Consider the following 17,428-nt stretch of genomic DNA (forward strand, 5'->3'; position numbering starts at 1 on the left):
CAGTTGCACCATGCCAAGCACACCCCTGCCTCTGGGACCCAACCATCACCAGTGTTCCCTCTAATTTTTTCCCTCCGTGCAGGGCCAGGTAGTGAGGCGAGCCGTGCCCCTTCCATGCTCTGAGCACTGTGGGATCGTAACTGAGATGGCCTCCTGCTTGGACTGTAGCAGAGATTTCCTGCTGCTGTTCCCCTAACTCTGCAGAACTGCATGCACCAGGTCTGGGGGAGATAGGCATTGGCGACTGATCTTTCCTAAGGCCTGGGCTGCACTAGGAGGTTAGGTTACATTTAGCTGCACAAGGTCGATCTTTGCTGGGAGCCCCAAATTTGCTTGCGCCCCACTGCAGAGAAGCCTGGTCAGCAGAGAATGGCTCATGGTGGAGTAGCAGGAGCAAAGATGGGTCTGAACCTAAACACATGGATCTGGATCCTGAACTTTCCGAGCTGGCACCCATCCCGTCCAAGCTGGACTGAAATCCCCTTCCCAGCCATTGTCCTCATGTGGATAGCAACATTGGTGGCAACACAGGTTCAATCCACCCTCAGATTTGCCTCCAGAACAATCTAGCTCAAAAAGCACAGACAGAAGTGAGAGAGTGTCATGTCGCGGGGTGACCTGATCCTGTCCTGCGCACCCACCGTAGCCCAATGGTTGTGTGTGTGTGATGGAGGCTGGAGATAGGAAGGGCTTCACGGCTCCTACCTAGTGAGCTCTCTAGCCCAGTGCCTGGTCTCTGACATGGCCAGCTCCAGCTGTGTCAGAGGAGGGCATGCTAGGGGCCACACATAGAACCAAGCATAGAACGCCGGCACTTGGCCCCTCGGCCGCAGGTTGCCCACCGCTGCGCTAGAGAGTGACTCCTGCCTTGCAGCGAAGGTTTGATCCATAGAAAACTTGGTTGGATTTCTTCAGGTGCTAGCTCTGCTTCTGATCCTGTTCTGACTTCGGTCTCTCGTTGCAGAGAGTTCTTTGGGTTAATTAGGTGTAGATTGAAAAGCTATTTCTTTTTAGCTGCTTTAAAGGTACCTATTTTCCTCACTGTGAGCTTGTGTTTAGCGAGACACTGTTCAGCAGCACAGTCACCAGATCTCTATTGAACAGGGTATCGCACATTGCAACGGGCGTCATTACACCACACCCATGACACATCACTTCTATTGATTTTCTGCAAACCCAGTGGGATCTCTGACAGCACATAGTTCACTGACTCAGCATGTCTGTCTATCCAGGGCTGATGGTAAATCACATTGGAACGGTGTGCGGAGAGCGTTTGGCAGGAAAAGGTGTTTTGTTTCGCTATCGAATAAACGCTCCCCAACTACCGACACGTCCCTCTTGCTGGGATATGTAATGGGTAGATTTGGTAATTTCGTCAGATGTCCCCTGGTGCTCGTGTCAAGAGAGGGGCAAGAGAAGTGAGTGAACTACTGTCTCCAAACCAAGTGCAAACCCCTAGTGCATGTTCTCTCTTGCTGGTACTTTATAACCATTCCCTTACAAAACCCTCCCACGCTCCAGAGTATGGACATTTACAGCCACGCTGCGGATGGCTGAACGGAACCTTTAACCAGGAGATTACGTGACTTGCCAAGATGAATAACAGAGCCAGGGAGAGAAGGTCGGATCCTGAGTCCAGGCCCACATGCAGTGGGAAACTCTGAGCATGTTGCTGCTGCAGCCTCCTCCCCCAAATAACGACGATTTAATCATCTACCAAATCTTTCCCCCACAGCGTCTGAACTCGGGTCTGGGGGGAGACAAGGCCCGTGTGTGTGTAACCCCTTGGCGGCTGCTGCCTGCTCACCACCGGCATTTGGGGTGATTAGGTGAACCCAGCCAGAACGTGCACCTCTCGTGCCTTCCTCCGTTGTGAACGTCTTCATTTTGGGCTGGGCTGGGGTGGAAAGGGCACTTGACACATTTGACCATCTGCCACTCTGCCCCTGGCTTCTTGGGGTGTTCTTGCAGGGAGGTAGATCCAGCTCGGTACCATGCGGAAATACAGGCTCTGATCACGTAGCTGGATCTGTGTGCTTGGGCCTTGGTGTTTGTGCAGAGCCCTGGTGCCACACAACACAGGTCCCATTCGAGCCAGTCGGACTGCGGAGTAGGGGACGTACTGAGCAAAGTTGGATATTCGCCTTGGGCACGTGGGCAGAGCAGGAGGGCCGGTCATCCATTGCACTGCCAGCTCTTGCCAGTTTAGCACGAGGAACATGATCCTTGGTGTCTTTCATAGAACACTAGGACTGGAAGGGACCTCGAGAGTCATCGAGTCCAGTCCCCTGCCCGTAGGGCAGGACCCAGCGCTGTCTAGACAATCCCTGAGAGACATTTCTCCAACCTGCTCCTAACGTCCCAGCTCCTGGCAGTTGTGATCTCACGAGAATCTCAACTTACAATTCAGAACAAAAGAGAGAGAAGAGAAAAGAAAATGTCTCGTCCCATGTGCCAAGAAAACATGGAACATCTGGGCTCGGAAACAGAGCTGAGTGAAGAAAAATCAGCCACTAGTTTACTTTGGCTTAAAGCAGCAGTGTTGAGCCAACCACTTCACTCTGTGTGACTTTGGTCCATAGTTTTGGCTGGAAACAAGGGGAAATGTTCAGAAAAAGTCAAGTCCCATTATGAAGGTTTTGGAGACAAAGCATTTCCCGCTTGTTTTGTTTATGAACATGGCTCGCTTGGAGCTGAAAACCAAACACGGCGATTTGTTGTGTGCTCTGAAGGTTTTGGTTTGACCACTGTCTGGGAAAATCAGCCCTTGGCTGGGCTCTACCCACAAGGCAGGCAGCAAAGGAAAAGTGAGGGGCGATCCCGGACCGGTGCAGCTCTGAGAGCAGGGCCCGGTACACGGGTCAGTCTGATGCTGGCTGCAGCCACCCACGGGGTCAGTGTGACATCCCGCTCCTCCGGGGCAGAGCAGGGGGGGCGCTGCGGGACCTGGAGCCAGGGCTGTGTCCGCAGGCAGGAGCCGTCCCCCTGCCCCTGGGCTCGGACACCCCCGAGCCAGCTGGCCCGAGGGGCGGGGCCGCGCCGTGTGGACAGGCCCAGAGCGGGAGGGGACAGACTTGCGGGGGGTCCCGGCCCCCCCTTTACAATCAAACCGCGGGGGGGGGGCAAGTCCGGGGCTGTTCACCCCCGGCGGGGCTCCCCCCACCTGGCGCGGGGCAGCGCGGCGGCCGGGACGGGGCGGGCGGGTCACCTGGCGCGGGGGCGGGGCCGGGCTGCCCCGGGAGGCCGCAGCGGGAGCGGGGCGCGGCGGGGCTGCGAGCGGCCGGGGACGGAGCAGGGCAGGTGAGCGCGCCCCGGGCCCCGGCAGAGCCCCCCCCCCCCGGGCTGCAAACGCGGGCACCGCCCCCCCCCCCGGGCTGCAAACGCCCCCCCCCCCCCCCGGGCTGCGGGGGGTCCCGGGACCGGCCCCGCGACAGACGCTGCAGCCGAAGCGAAGCCCGGCCCCGGGGGCAGAAAAAGAGGCTCCCCCCCCCCCCGCCTGTCTCGGGGGCACCGGCCGGTTCTGTCCTGGCTCCGGAAGGAGGCGCCCCCCCCCCATCAAGCCGGGCAGTCGGGGGGGGGGGGGGGGGACGTTCCCGGCCGGGCTGCGAGTCCTGCGCTGGGGAGGAAGGTTCCGTGTTGTCGGGCAGGGATGGGGGGCGCCGGCCCCAAACTCCCCTCCGGGGGGGGGGGGGTTACCAAGAGGCTCCGCAGCGGCCGGGCAGTGGCTGGGGGACTGAGAGGGGTTATCAGCTATTCTAGACGGGCCCCAAGGCAGCGCCCCCCCCCCCCCCCGGGGCCTTCCCAGGGTCTTTGCAGCGCGGCCGACGCGCCCCGCAGGTTTGCGCTGGACACGAGAGGTGCGCAGCACGGGGGGCCCCCAGAGTCCCGGGGGCCCCCAGAGTCCCGGGGGCCCCCAGAGTCCCGGGGGCCCCCAGAGTCCCGGGGCCACAGCCCTGAATGGCCCTGGCCCAGTGCTGTCGCCGTAGACTTGCTGTGCCCCTCTTCTGGCATTCGCACCTTCTCACCAACCGCTGGGAACGGGCCACAGCCCCCCCCCATTGAGTGGGTCCCCCCTTAGCCCCACCCTGTCCTCCGTAGTAACTCCCATCTTGGCAGGTTTGTCGCTGCCTGCCAAGCCAACGTTTCCATCCCAGGTATCGGGCCAGGTGGGTTCCTGCCCACGAAAGCTGATGCCCAAACACACTTGTTAGCTGTTCAGGTGCCACAGGGCTCCTCGTTCTTGCTTGAAACAGAGGGACATGGCCGCCCCTTGGCCTCTAGCTGCAAATACAAAACCTGCCTTCCTTGCATTCAACACCCAGCTGACATCAAAGGCTTGGTAGGAGACCCCTGGAGCCCACTCGGCCAGCCTGATTGGCACCGGCCCAACAACGGACAGGTACTCCCCCCTCTTCTTTTCTGTTATAAAATGTGAGGGTCCCCCCCCCCATTTTCTCTCCACTCTGCAGCCCCAGCAATTCCAGGTGGGTTACTCACGGGTGTAAAGTGAAGTGCGTGTAAGAGTCTGTTTAGGGTAGAGGCCCAGAGAAGTTTCCACTGGTAGGTTTTTCCATAGTTCATACATTGTTAGTGCTGTACACTGGTACCCAAGGTTACAGAGGTTTCATAAAGCTGTCCCAGAATTAGCTTTTCTGCTCCGCATTCTGCTGCCATTTATATGGCAGCAAATAGACAATCATTTCATTTGTTAAGTATCAGAGGGGCAGCCGTGTTAGTCTGAATCTGCAAAAGCGGTGGAGTCCGGTGGCACCTTATAGACTAACCGAAGTGTTGGAGCATAAGCTTTCCTGGGCAAAGACCCACCTCGTCAGATGCATGTAGTGGAAATTTCCAGAGGCAGGAATAAATATGCAGGCCAGGATCAGGCTGGAGATGACGAGGTGGATCCAATCAGGGAGGATGAGGCCCACCTCTAGTACTGATCTGGAGGTGTGAATACCAAGAGACGAGAAGCTGCTTTTGTAGTTAGCCAGCCATTCACGGTCTTTGTTTAATCCTGAGTTGGTGTCACACTTGAAGAGGAACTGGAGCTCAGCAGTTTCTCTTTCATTTGTGTTACTTTGGAGTCACACCTGTGTGAGCAGAATTTAGACTCCTTGTATTGCTATGCAGTGGTCCCCAACCTTTCATGGCTCACGGGCCCCCAGGGGCAGGGCCACTCACGTACCAGGCGTCCGGGGGCGGAGCTGCTCACGCGCCGTGCTTCTGGGGGTGAGGCCACGCATGTGCCGTGCGCCGGGGGTAGGGGCCAGCCCAGATGTTTCAGCGGGTGCACATAAATGCCCCGGCGGGCACCATGTTGGGGACCACTGCTATAGAGTATAGATGGAGGTTGTTCTATACAGCCATAGACAGGAAGGAAATATGATACCAATGCAAGGTTATCTTTTGCCACCAAGCTATCCCATTAGCAGCTATTTGTTTCTTTAATTTAAAAATCATTAAGGCATAACATTTGAAACAGAGCTAGCCAATTACCTTCCTGGGGGAGGGGGAGAGTTTGGAATGTCTCCTTGCAAGAAAAAAATCTCTCGCTATAAATTTCCTTATTCACCTCTGCAGGTGAAAGCTTTATTGTGCTGTGGCGAGCTGATCTGAAGGTGTTTCCTTAAAGTCGATTGAGTTTTGTGCAGGAGCCTTGTGTTCTGAGCTGGCAGATTAGTACTCCCTGCAGGGTAAGACAAAAGGCTTGGCATATGCTAACCTAATGTATTGCTCTAGGGTGAGTGTTAATTTCATTATTGCTGGGAACATGATGAGAATGTGATCTGTAGAATTTTCAAGGTAACTGATACTCTGAGTGCTCCAGGAAGTCACTTCGCAGAAAACCTCCGTTCTATTTTTTAAGAAAATTACATGAATGCAGAACATAAGAACATAACATAAGAACATAAGAACGGCTGTACTGGGTCAGACCAAAGGTCCATCTAGCCCAGTATCCTGTCTGCCGACAGTGGCCAACACCAGGTGCCCCGGAGAGGGGGGACCGAAGACAATGATCAAGCGATTTGTCTCCTGCCATCCCTCTCCAGCCTCTGACAAACAGAGGCCAAGGACACCATTTTATCCCCTGGCTAATAGCCTTTTATGGACCTAACCTCCATGAAATTATCTAGCTTCTTTTTAAACTCTGTAATAGTCCTAGCCTTCACAGCCTCCTCTGGCGAGGAGTTCCACAGGTTGACAACACGCTGTGTGAAGAACTTTCTTTTATTAGTTTTAAACCTGCTCCCCATTAATTTCATTTGGTGTCCTCTAGTTCTTCTGTTTAGGGAACTAATAAATAACTTTTCTTTATCGGCCCTTGTGACGTAGTGGGGGTACCTGGCTGTTTTCTATGCTGCTGGCTCTGGGGTAACCCCCACTGGCTGCCGTGGGTACCGCAGCCCAGAAGGACAGGCCATGAGTCATTATGCAAAGAAGGGCTCAACCTGTCTGACCAGTCACCCCCCATGGAGAGGAACAAAGGAAGGTGGAATGCTGCCCTGGCTGGGGGCAGGGCTGGAAGAGGAGAGGGAGTTAGTTCCTGTCTGGAAAGCAGGGGAGAAGGAACTGGGGAGGGGGCTGGGATCCCCCATCTCAAGGGGGGCACTGAGGCCTCTTAGCCCCAGTTCCTGTAACCAGATTACATCTGTGCTGTGCTGTGTCCTGGAGAAGCATTAAACTACCTCCGTTCTACTGGCTGGTGGAGTCTGTTTGTGCCATTTCGGGGTGCAGGAGATGGGGGACCCCAACGTGCCGTCACAGCCCTCTCCACACCACTCATGATTTTATAGACCTCTATCATATCCCCCCGCAGTCTCCTCTTTTCTAAACTGAAAAGTCCCAGTCGCTTTAACCTCTCCTCATATGGGACCCGTTCCAAACCCCTCATCATTTTAGTTGCCCTTTTCTGAACCCTGTAATATAGTAGGAAGCCTCCCTCCTCCGCGCCCCTCCCCCGAGTCATGAACACCTTGGAAATGGCTGTGATTCGTAACTCTGAACTATCGGCTCTGGCTGTTCTTTTAAACATTCACAACTGAACAATGACCTGATGCAGCTTTGAAACTTTACTATGCAAAATAAAAATGCTGCTTTTATAAATCTTCGTTTAAATGGAACAAGCACAGAAAGTTTCCTTACCTTGTTGATTTTTAAAAAAACTTTCCCTTTGTTGTTAGTAATTTGTGTGTTACACAGTACTGGATTGTATTTGTTCTCCCATTTCTTTCTGTCTCTGTTGGTGTCTGATTGCATACTTCCTGTTCTAAATGAGGTGTGGGATTGATGGATTAGTTCGTAACTGGTATAACACCGAGGTTCTACTGTAGATGGAGCATTAGGAAGAATTGTGGTCTAGTGGTTAGAGCCCAGAAGTAATGACCAGGACTACTGACTAGCTGTGTGGGTTAGTCACTTAACCTTCCTCTATAAAATGGATATAAGAATCGTTTGCAAAGTGCTATGAGAATCTCAGCTGGTGGGTGGCATGGAAGTGTGATATATCATGTGCCTGGTCACTCTACAGTGTACCCTGAATGATGAAGGTGTTTTTGTAGGTTCATGTGAAATCTTGGGACTAGCTCCATCCAGCTGTTTGCTAAGTGAAAGGAGTTGCTCGATTCCTAGATCACAAAGAAAGGGGCTTTTCTCTTTCGTTGACTGTGCCTGCAGGACAAGGGCCTCTAACTGCGATCCAACTAGAAATCTGGAATTCTGAAAGCACAGGATATCCTGATCCTGCACCACAGACGCCCTTCACTGAACAGCATAAGAACATAAGAACGGCCGTTATTGGGTCAGACCAAAGGTCCATCTAGCCCAGTATCCTGTCTGCCGACAGTGGCCAGCACCAGGTGCCCCAGAGAGGGTGGACCGAAGACAAAGATCAAGCGATTTGTCTCCTGCCATCCTTCTCCAGCCTCTGACAAACAGAGGATGGCAGGAGACAAATCGCTTGATCATTGTCTTCGGTCCACCCTCTCTGGGGCACCTGGAGTTAACAACGAACCTGGAGTTAAATTTAGAGCTAATTTGCCTCTTGGTATCTGAAGTTGACTCAAAAGCAAAAGAGACCGACTTCCAAAGAAGAAAATATGGAAACAAAAAGTTGCATCTTTCTCCAGCTTCAGAGACTGGCTTGCTTGGTATCGAACCGCTCCAGTCTGTCTGGGCAGCAAAAGTGCAGTTTGCTCTCTGGTGCCGTAAGCAGCTGGTGGAGGGGGGACCACTAGACAAGGGTGCCAAAGGAACCTGCAGAGGGTGCTCTGAGCGGGCGGCTGTCCCAGACACAGCAAACGGTGAGCAAACCCAGGCATCTGCCCAGGCCGGCAGCCCCTGCTCTGGGGGAATGAGCTGAGTTCTCACGAGCCTGGTGCCCATCCTGCCGAGCGGGTGTGTGAGTTCCTCCCCGTCCAGTTCACGTTGGATTTGGCCTGGATCAGATTCTTAACTTTGACCTTGCTTGCTGTTAACCCTGTGAGCTGCCGCGGTGGGAGAGGCGCTGCGCGGGGCTGGTGAGACCACGCACCGTGGAACCAGCGGAGACAGGCAGGGGAAAAACGAGCGGGGGCGTGAATCTCTGGTTCCCGACAGTCCCCCAGCTCGGCCGGGCGGTGAAGGCAAAGCCATGAGATGCGGGGGGGTAACAAAGTTCCCGGTAGCACGTGGGGATTGACACTGCTGCTGCCAGGTGGCGTTTGCCCCGCCGGCGTCAGGTGAGCAGCACGCACAGTGAACGGGCCCCTCGCTGCACGGAAGCCTTGCGCTCGCGATCGCACGGGACGCCGGGTTTGTTGCACAGGGTCTGTGGGGCCGACAGTGGGAGCTGGGAAGCCTTTCATTGGAGCAGCAGCTCTGTTTTAATACAGACCACAAATAGGGATGGAACGGTGCAGTCGATTAATCGATAAGCAAAAGCTTGTTGGGTAAAGCTATAGACTACGCGCGTCCCACCCCAGCCAGTCCATGTTTAGTGGGTGGCCAGCAGCCTGGCTCAGTTCTGGCTTGCGCCGGGTCCGGGACCTGCCCCCACTGCAGCTCTGCATGGAACGTATGTGAGGCGCTCCAGGGCCTGGAGGGCATTGGCTTGCCAGCTGAGGTTTGCAAGGGTAGGGCAGAGAGGTAGAATTTCACCCTCTGGGAGGATGGCTCATCACGGGCCGGTCGGCAGGGAGCCGCCTCTTTAGTGGAGACGACTGGTTGGGAAACGTTGAATGTACCAGACGTGGGAGGGGTGTCTTGCTTCCTCGCGTGTGCGTGTGCTTGTGTGTATACACCCCCCAGCTTTCCATATTATTCCCGTGTGTGCCAGGAGCCGACCGGGCTCGCCACAGGCAGTCAGGGATTCCGACAGCCGCGCCAAGGAAACGGGGCTGGCTTGGGATGGTATCAGAGCCAGGAGACCTGTTGAATAGCCTCCAGGCTAGGCCAGGCACAGCTGCAGAATAGACCGGACTCCTGGACTGGGCCTTGAGTCACAATTTCTTTGTAGATTTGATTTCCTGCGTGTTCAATGTGCGTGTTGAGAGTTCTGCTTAGCAGGCCACGGACACCTCAGAGAAACCGTTTTAGACGCTGCTTGCGCTGGGAGGCAGGGTCTCAAAAGCACATGTGCAAAGCTGCAAATGTCCTCTTGGGTGCTTGCACGTGCAGTTCAGCGTGTGGGAGTAAAATCCAGGGGCTGCATTTGTGCAGGGGAGTTCGTGGATATGAAAGTCTGGGCATGCAAAAAAGAAAAAAAATCTCATGACTCTCTTCGCTGGAGAACGAGCAGCTAGCCCGGGGATATGGTGGTCTATCAGTTGTGTGCCCCCAGAGGCGACGCATGGCCGCGGGCGTCCTGTGGGGTCATGTTTCCCCCTTGTCCCGAGCATGAGCAGTGACATCTACTGAAGCTGCTTCCCTCACTCTATTAGCAGGGTTGGGTGGTCTCTCTTACACAGAGAGAATTCACTTTATCTGTCTAGGCCAGTGATGTTGCTTCTGGCTGAGACCCCCGGCCTGTCCAGCCAGATCTATTTAGCAAACGGCAACCGCAATAAAATCCCGACCTGCTTAAAATGCACCGAAATCCAGCAACGATCGCCTCGAACGGGGCGATGGCTCTGCAGTGGTGGGCGCTGCCTGAAGCCCTGCGCTGGCCCCCAGGCCTGGCTTGAGCATGTCTCCACTGCAACAAGCCGCCTGCACTGACCGGGCTCAAACTGGGGGGCCACAAAGCTTCAGCATAGACACTCGGGCTGGGCCCCGGCTCTGTTCGGTCGTTTCTAGTCTGAGCTGCTGCTGCATGTAAATTCCTATGCTCCATCCTTGTCCCTTCAGCTAAAACCACTCGGGCCTTGATTCTGCCCCACCTATTTCCTGGTTGTGTCTGGGAGCGACTAGCGATTCCAGTCTAGTGCAAAAGGCCCGTTTGCCTCTCCTTGTTCTGCTTGTTTGTGCTGATTTAAGGGCCCGGCCCTCTTCCTTGCACCTGCAATGTGTGTGGTGGGAACCGTGCTCCTGCCTCACCCAGCCTGCGCTGATTCAGCGGCGCCCGTCTCTGAGGACAGCAGGGGAGAAGAGCTGCTATGTCAGTAGCAAGCGCCGAGAAATCCCCTTTCAGAAAAGGGCCCTCGGGAACACACAGGCAGAGACGGGGACAGAACTGACCAGAGCGATGCAGCTTGTTCTCTCGCCACGTCAGACCGTTCTGACTCCCTGTGTCAGACTCTCCTGCCACCCACCCACCCACCCCGCTTACCCAGGGGAGGGCTGGGCTGGTGAACGAACTAATTACAGAACCGTGAGTCGGGAGATCTGGGCTCTGTTCCCAGCTTTGCCAGTGACTTCCCGGCCTTGGGCACATCCCTTCACTTCTCTGGGCCTCTGTCTGTCCCTCTGCAAAACGGGAGGGTGACTCACTCCAGCAATCTGGTGCCCGATGTCATTTGGGAATCGCGAGCAGAGTAGAGCGGAGATGCTTGTGGAGATGCCAGTGTGGATGGACCGAGCACTCGGAAGCCATGAGCTCTACTGCCGCCTCTCAGCAAGCGGCGCGCCCCATGTGGGCACAGCGCTTGCATCGGGCATCCGTGGAAAATCATTCCCGTGTGCGGCATGAGGTTCGGCTCCGGCTCTGGGCATGCCGTGCTGGAGCCGACACTCTGGCAGCTCTAGGCTTCGTGTTGGAACAAGCAGCCTCCAGCAACACGCCACAGAGCCTGGCTTGCGCCCTGCGAGAGTAAGGAGGCAGGATCCCCCGGGCTCTGTGCCAGCACCGCTGCAGAGGAGAGGAGTTAAGCAGAGTTGCTCAGAAAGGCCCCAGCCAAGGAGCGGGGACCAACGTGCCGTCTGCTGCTGAAGGCGCCATCTTTTGCATGAGACAATAAAACGAGGCCGTTGCTGCCATGGGGGCAGGGCAGCTGCCCGTGTCCCTCCCCCGTGGTCCACCACAGGCACCGCCCGTTTTAGGCTTCTGGCTGTCAGTGGTCACCTCATGTCTCATCCCGTCTGGCCCGGCGTTTACTGCCAGGGATATCCAGCAAGCCAGGCTCTGTGATCGTTTGCTCTCCGACGCCTGGGCCCAGTGCGCTGCCAGCAACTGCAACACCATCTGCCTCCTCTTCAGGGTTCATTGCAGAGAGCTCGTTTTAAAGCAAGAAAAGTTCCTACACGTCGGCTAAAAGCTCATCCCAGAGAGCACCCAAATCCACTACTGACTTCCCCCATCTCAGATCCCGGATGAGAGCAAGGGCTGGGTGGATCCAGCTGCATGAAGAAACCGCTGAGCCTTTGACCTTGGCTTTTTGTTACCGGCTCTCCCCAAGGCGTAGCTTCAGAAGGCTGGGTGTTCGCAGGGCCCGAGTTGGGGAATTTGCATTAGCTCCTCCCTAGAGATTCCCTGGGAAAAGCACTTCTCATTTTCTGTCCCCACCATCCACGTTCGACCAGCACGTTTTCAATATAGCCTTTTGCGCGCCTAGGTTTTATATCTGCCACGTCTCCCCCGAGAGAGGTTCCGTAGAATACCAGCCCACAGTAACACAGGTTAGGAAATTGCCACCTGCCATTAAAAGCCCTTTAGTACAATCCCTTGCAAAGGGACGTTAGTCATATGAGCCCTCAGACCAAGCCAGATTCCAGCGTGGATGACTCGCCGTACCATTCCAGAGTTCTTCTGCAGTGGATGTGACGGCATCTTCACTTCCTGTCCTGAAGCGCTTGCGTCAAGGTGCTGCGTCCCCAAAACTGGCTGCATTTTAGTGTTGGACAATGTGTACACTTGTTTGTAAAGCGATAAGCTAGTGCATGGGATCTGTCCCTGTCCAAGAGGAGGAAGCTAAAATGAAAGCCGACACTAAGATCGTTTTTATTCTCCACCCGCCCTGTCCCGTTGTGACTGTGGCTGCCTACGCCCCCTGCTTTTGCATAGATCTACTCGCTGGTAAAGAGGGTGGGAACTAAATCAAAGTCCTGGTTGGTGAGTGAAGTGTTAAAGGAGGACGCTATGAAGGACGTCAAAGAGATTCTTATGTTTGCGCAGCCAGAAATCCAGAGCCCCGAGTGAAGTTTAGAAAAATATTTATCTGTGTTACCAAGAAAAATCACCCTTCTGCCTCCTGCAAGCGTCTTGGCAACGTGTCCTGGAGATGCTGTGGTCGCGCGCCCTTCCTCCGGCACGGCAGGAATTAGACAGACGAGAAGTGTTTCTCCTGCAGGGGCTCTGAACGTAGAGCGGGGGTCAACAGACTGGCCTGAGACTCTGGGGCTGCCTGGCTTTGAATCCAAATGCACACGCTGCGGCTGGCCCCTCGCTCTGTTGGAAACGCACGGGGCTGGCTTTGGTGGCACTCGCTGCAGCGAACGTCGGCCTGGTTAGACTCTGAGCAAGAGCAGGGACGTTCCTTGCCTCTTCCATTTGGCACGAGGAAGAATCGTCAGGCCATGCTTCCTTCTTCTCTCCTCGGGGGAGCAGGAGTCAATGGCAAACTCCTGGCATTTGGGGCCCAAGGACTCTTCTGTGGTACAAGATGCTACAGACGAACCAGCATCAGGTTCTGAAACGCCCCCTCTGTTCCTCCTGCTCCGGAACGACTCGGCCGTGCCCGGAGCCCCACATGGGTGCTGCAGAGCGTTTTTCCCTACGATTGGCCAGTTTCTCAGGACACTTCCCCTGGAAGATACAGTCCCCGCTCCGCGCGAGGCCTCCACTTGTGGCCTGTTGTCTGCGCGCGGCACTTAGCGCCCGTCAATGCTCGGTAGTTTAGTCTGATCCGTGTCGCCTTGAGAGACTCAGCGTTTGCTTAGACTCCTGCTGTGCCCTTCTGCTCTCGCCGCAGCGTCCCCTCTGCACGGGAATCTAGGTGGACGGCTGGGCGTGAGGATGTACTGGCCTTGCTGCGGCAGCCTCACGTGCTTTGAAAGATGTTGGAGAGCAGGGCTGCCGTGACGCCAGGGTTTGAGAAAACACCTCTGCAGACCTTGCGGGGGAGGGGGGGCGGCCCCCTCCTTAGAGTAGTTGGTGGGCGTGTTAGAACACGTGGGCTAGGTATCCATTTACCGTGGGCTGGAGTCCACTTAAGAGCTGGCTAATGCCCAATCCACCCTCTCTTCACAGCCGGGCTCCCCGCTGAAAGAGCGAACGCTCGTAGCAAGCAAGGGGTAGAGCAGCCGATTGCCGAGGCTTCCCCCGGGAGTGTCAGGAGCTCTCCGGGGAGACGGCCTGGCTCCACGTTGAGGATCACGGTGCGGGACAGGAGCACGATCTGACGTGTAGAGGAAGACCTGGATCAAAACACCTGGGCTCTCCTGGGCTGGTCATCGCTTTGCTGAGTAGCCAGTAGGAAGTGACAGAGGCGCTCCACCCCCATCCAGGTGAAACTGGGGGTAGTTGTCTGCATTTCAGTGGGGCTTGAAGTGCTTTCAGGCCCTCTGACGAAGCGACCAGGAGTATAAATTGCTGCTGTGCTGGGCGTTGTGTGCGCGTTGCCCTCACAGCTTGAGCTCCTTCCTTTGGGCGCTGGAAGGGGACACGTCTCCGTGCTGGCTCTAGCCACAGCAGCCTGAGCGGGGCAGGAGCCAGCCACCCCAAGTACCTCCCATGTGCTGGGTGACTAGCCCCCGCCTGCCAGTGCACTCAGTGGAACTGGGGATGTGTTCTTGCGCTGGAAGTGACACCGCCCGCCCAGCACAAACGGGCTCCGTGTTGTGTGGACAGCGCGGGGCCGGCATGTTTCAGAGTTGTGGGGATTGCCATGTTACACTCAAAAATGTACAGGAGTGGTCCTGCAGCACCTTAGAGACTCGCCAGGAAATACAGACAGTAGCGTAGCAGGAGCTTTCGTGGGCACAACCCTCTTCTTCACAAGGGCGTGGGTGGTGCCCACGAAAGCGCCTGCTACTGTCTGTGTTTGTGGTGAGTTCACGGGCTGAGCAGGTGCAGAATGACTGGGGAGTGTGCTCTGGCCACTCGGAGGCCCACTGGCACTGTTTGCATGGAAGCGGGACTTGGCTGCTGAAACAACAAATGGTCCTACAGCACCTTGGAGACCAACAGAAACGTAGATAGTGTCATGAGCTTTCATGGGCACAACCCGCTTCTTCGGATGACTGGAGCAAGGGCTGATGGTAATATCCCTGTGGCTGTCGCTGGGGGGAGATGGAGAGGGGGTGAAAGCCCAGGCTGGCCCGCAGAGGCACAGCACGAGACCAGGGCTACTAGAGCAGCACAGAGCTGCGAGAATCAGAGATGCCTTGAGGCAGCAATTTGAAAGTCAGCGCAACTTGTTGCCATGCACAGGAGGGCAGTGGCTGTGTTGCTAGGGGGTTACTGATTGGTCTGTGCGCTGCACTTAGGGCTACAGTGACTGGAGATTTGCTGGGGAATGCTTGCTCGCTCGCTCGCTTTCATGGCATGAACTAAAGATTGCTTTGAAACATGCATTTCATGTATTAAACCCAGTAAAATAGGACACGTGAAGCGTGCAACGTCTGCACTGGGTGGGAGATAGGGAGGGAGGCAGGCCCCGGTCTGCATACGTCCAAAGTTAATACGCAGCTGTGCTGAACTGTGCAAGGGGGACTGTGGTTCATCAGGGCTAAACTGCACGCGGATGGGCGCTGAGTGCAGCAGGAGTGGAGGTTGGCTGGGCAGGTGTGGAGTGCGGCGAATGGCACCTGGAGACAGGGTGGTGTCGGCAGTGATGCGCACGCGTGTGTGTATTGAAAACACTTTTGGGAACTGGTCCATGGGCAGTGCTGGCAGTGCCTCCAGTGTGTCCACATGCTGCTCCGTGATGCTTAGGTGCCGCTGTGCACTCTCCCTCCCCTCCCGCCTGCCGCTCGTCCCTCCCCTCCCGCTCGTCCTTCCCCTCCTGCAATTTTTTGTGTTTGGTGTCAGTGTTACTCCGGGCATTTCACAAAAACTCTCTCGTCTTTCTCGGGTGCTTCCCGGCCCTTTTCAGACTCTCTCTGCAGCAGTTAGAACCTAGATGGGCATTGCAAGGCCCGCTCTACCAAGCCCAACTCGCAATGTTACAAAAGGTCGTTTTTACACTAGACCTGTGTTTCTCAAAGTGACTGCAGGCCGCTTTGAGAGCTACTAATGGGCCACTCCCGCTTGTTTACTTAGCAGCTCTGTAGCCAGGGAGCCTCCGAGAGGCGCTGAGAACACCGCGCATCGACGCACAAACAGGAAGGAGACTTTCGCATTCCTTTGGAAATGCGAAGGGCGGGCCCGAGGGCTGGTCACCTGAGCAGGGCTGTAGAGTTTGAGCTGAGAGGCAAGAAAAGGCATTGTGGGAAGGGTGTTGGGGGCCAGTCAGGACGCAGAACGACACCATGGGGTCCACGCTGGCGCCTCTGCACTGTATCCAGAGGTGGTTTCCCTGGAGCGTGCTGCCTGCAGAGCTAGTGCGCACCAAGCACATTCCCCGTGTGGACACCATGGAAGCTACAGCGCAGGGGCGGATTAACTGCACAATAGCTGGCCAGTGCAGACTTGGCCTAAGTCTTGTTTGTCAAGTACCAATTGTCATCTCTGGATGCTCGGTTTAATGCTTCTCCTGTGTCCAGTCACCACTTACAAATGAGTGTCGGGCTGGACAAGAGAAGCAGTGTTGTAAAGGGGCTTTTTAATTAAAAAGTGTTGAAAATAAGAGAAACCCTCTAACATTCCTTTCGGGAGTATGCTGCATAATTGCTTCCAGGCCTCTGCTGACGTCTGATCCATCATCCCGGCGTAGCACGTAAAGAGGCAGTTTTGTTTAAAGGTTATGGGCTCTAGGTAAATTTTTAAAGAATTAATCATTTTTAGGCTGAAACAATGAAGTAACTCAACTCTCTGGCAACACAAGCCTTAGAGCAAACTGTGTCTGGTACATGGGAGTCTCTTATTGTGTGTAGAGTGCCGTGATCTCAGCTGGGCCTTCCGGGCTTTCCTCCTGATAGACTGACTAAACAGCATGGACTCACACAGGAGGAAGGGGAAGTGTGTGGTTCAGTGCTTTAGACAGAAGCAGGGAACTGGGAATCTTTTGTTCCAATCCTGGTTGTGACATTGACTCCCTCCGTGGCCTTGGGCAAGTCAATGGAGCCCAGGCTTTCAGAAGTGGTCTTTTTTTGATGCCTCCTGGTTTTGGGAGCCCGGTTTCTGGCCCGATGCCTTTTTTTAACTGTGAGGCTCCCATTGGCTCTAGGGACAATGGAGGACACTCGGGCACCACACACTGAGTCTGCAGAGGTGCTGAGTGGAGCCTTTTCCATGACAACCTCCATCTACCATACAGGCTCCCAGGAATCCCAGAATGCAGCTGATTGGGCATTCAACACTTCAGAAAGAGAAGAGGGAGCACAGAAGAGCTAGAGAGCTGCAAGTCAGAACAGAAACCACTGAGCACATGCTAAAGCTCCTGGAAGACCAAAATGAGATGCTGAAGTGTCTTATCAAGATGCAGAGTGAAACGCCCCCCGTGATCTGCAACTGCCTGACACACAATGGAGACATGCCCCTTCCGACTGATGTGTTTTGAAGTGCGGTGGGTGGTGCTATAATAGGAATGTGTGAGCCATCGATTGCCCTGCCAATTTGGAAAGCCCGTGTCAGCAAAGCAGCCGCGATACCAGCCACATGTCCCAGAGTCAGAGTGCTGTGTAGTGCCATGCGGTTTCTTTCCCTGCACACTGTAACTGCTGCCCTGATGGCAGACTTCTTCACTCCAGACTGATTTGCAAAGGAACAGCAGCATTTGGGGATCACCAGCTTCCACGGAGCAATGGCAGGATGCTTCTCTACCAAGTGAGCAGCCGCATTCCTGTGTCCTCACGCCGTGGCCCAGGGCCCAGCTCAGCACACGCCTCCAGGAAGGCTGCTTTACACATCCAGAAGTTCTGTAGCTGCTGCTCCTCATCCCACCCCTGCGCAACACGGAGATCCCCCGCTCCT

At 55.3% G+C, this 17,428-nt stretch overlaps 1 protein-coding gene across 6 annotated transcripts in view; it reads left to right on the forward strand.

The window, feature by feature from the left end:
- Window positions 1-3,191: 3,191 nt before the first annotated feature.
- NCMAP (non-compact myelin associated protein) overlaps window positions 3,192-17,428 on the forward strand; it is a 28,625-nt gene continuing 14,388 nt past the window's right edge. The window contains exons 1-3 of one of the 6 annotated variants that reach the window (XM_089773443.1): window positions 3,197-3,300; window positions 4,117-4,399; window positions 5,584-5,696. The gene's annotated coding sequence lies outside the window, so the exon portion shown is untranslated. Of the gene's footprint in view, window positions 3,301-4,116; window positions 4,400-5,583; window positions 5,697-17,428 lie in introns of all 6 variants that reach the window. The other 5 variants (XM_089773445.1, XM_089773444.1, XM_089773446.1 and 2 more) reach the window with 5 other exon arrangements.

The sequence above is a fragment of the Pelodiscus sinensis genome, chromosome 26, assembly GCF_052426305.1.
Source record: "Pelodiscus sinensis isolate ZL-2025 chromosome 26, ASM5242630v1, whole genome shotgun sequence".
Classification (NCBI taxonomy): Eukaryota; Metazoa; Chordata; order Testudines; family Trionychidae; genus Pelodiscus; species Pelodiscus sinensis.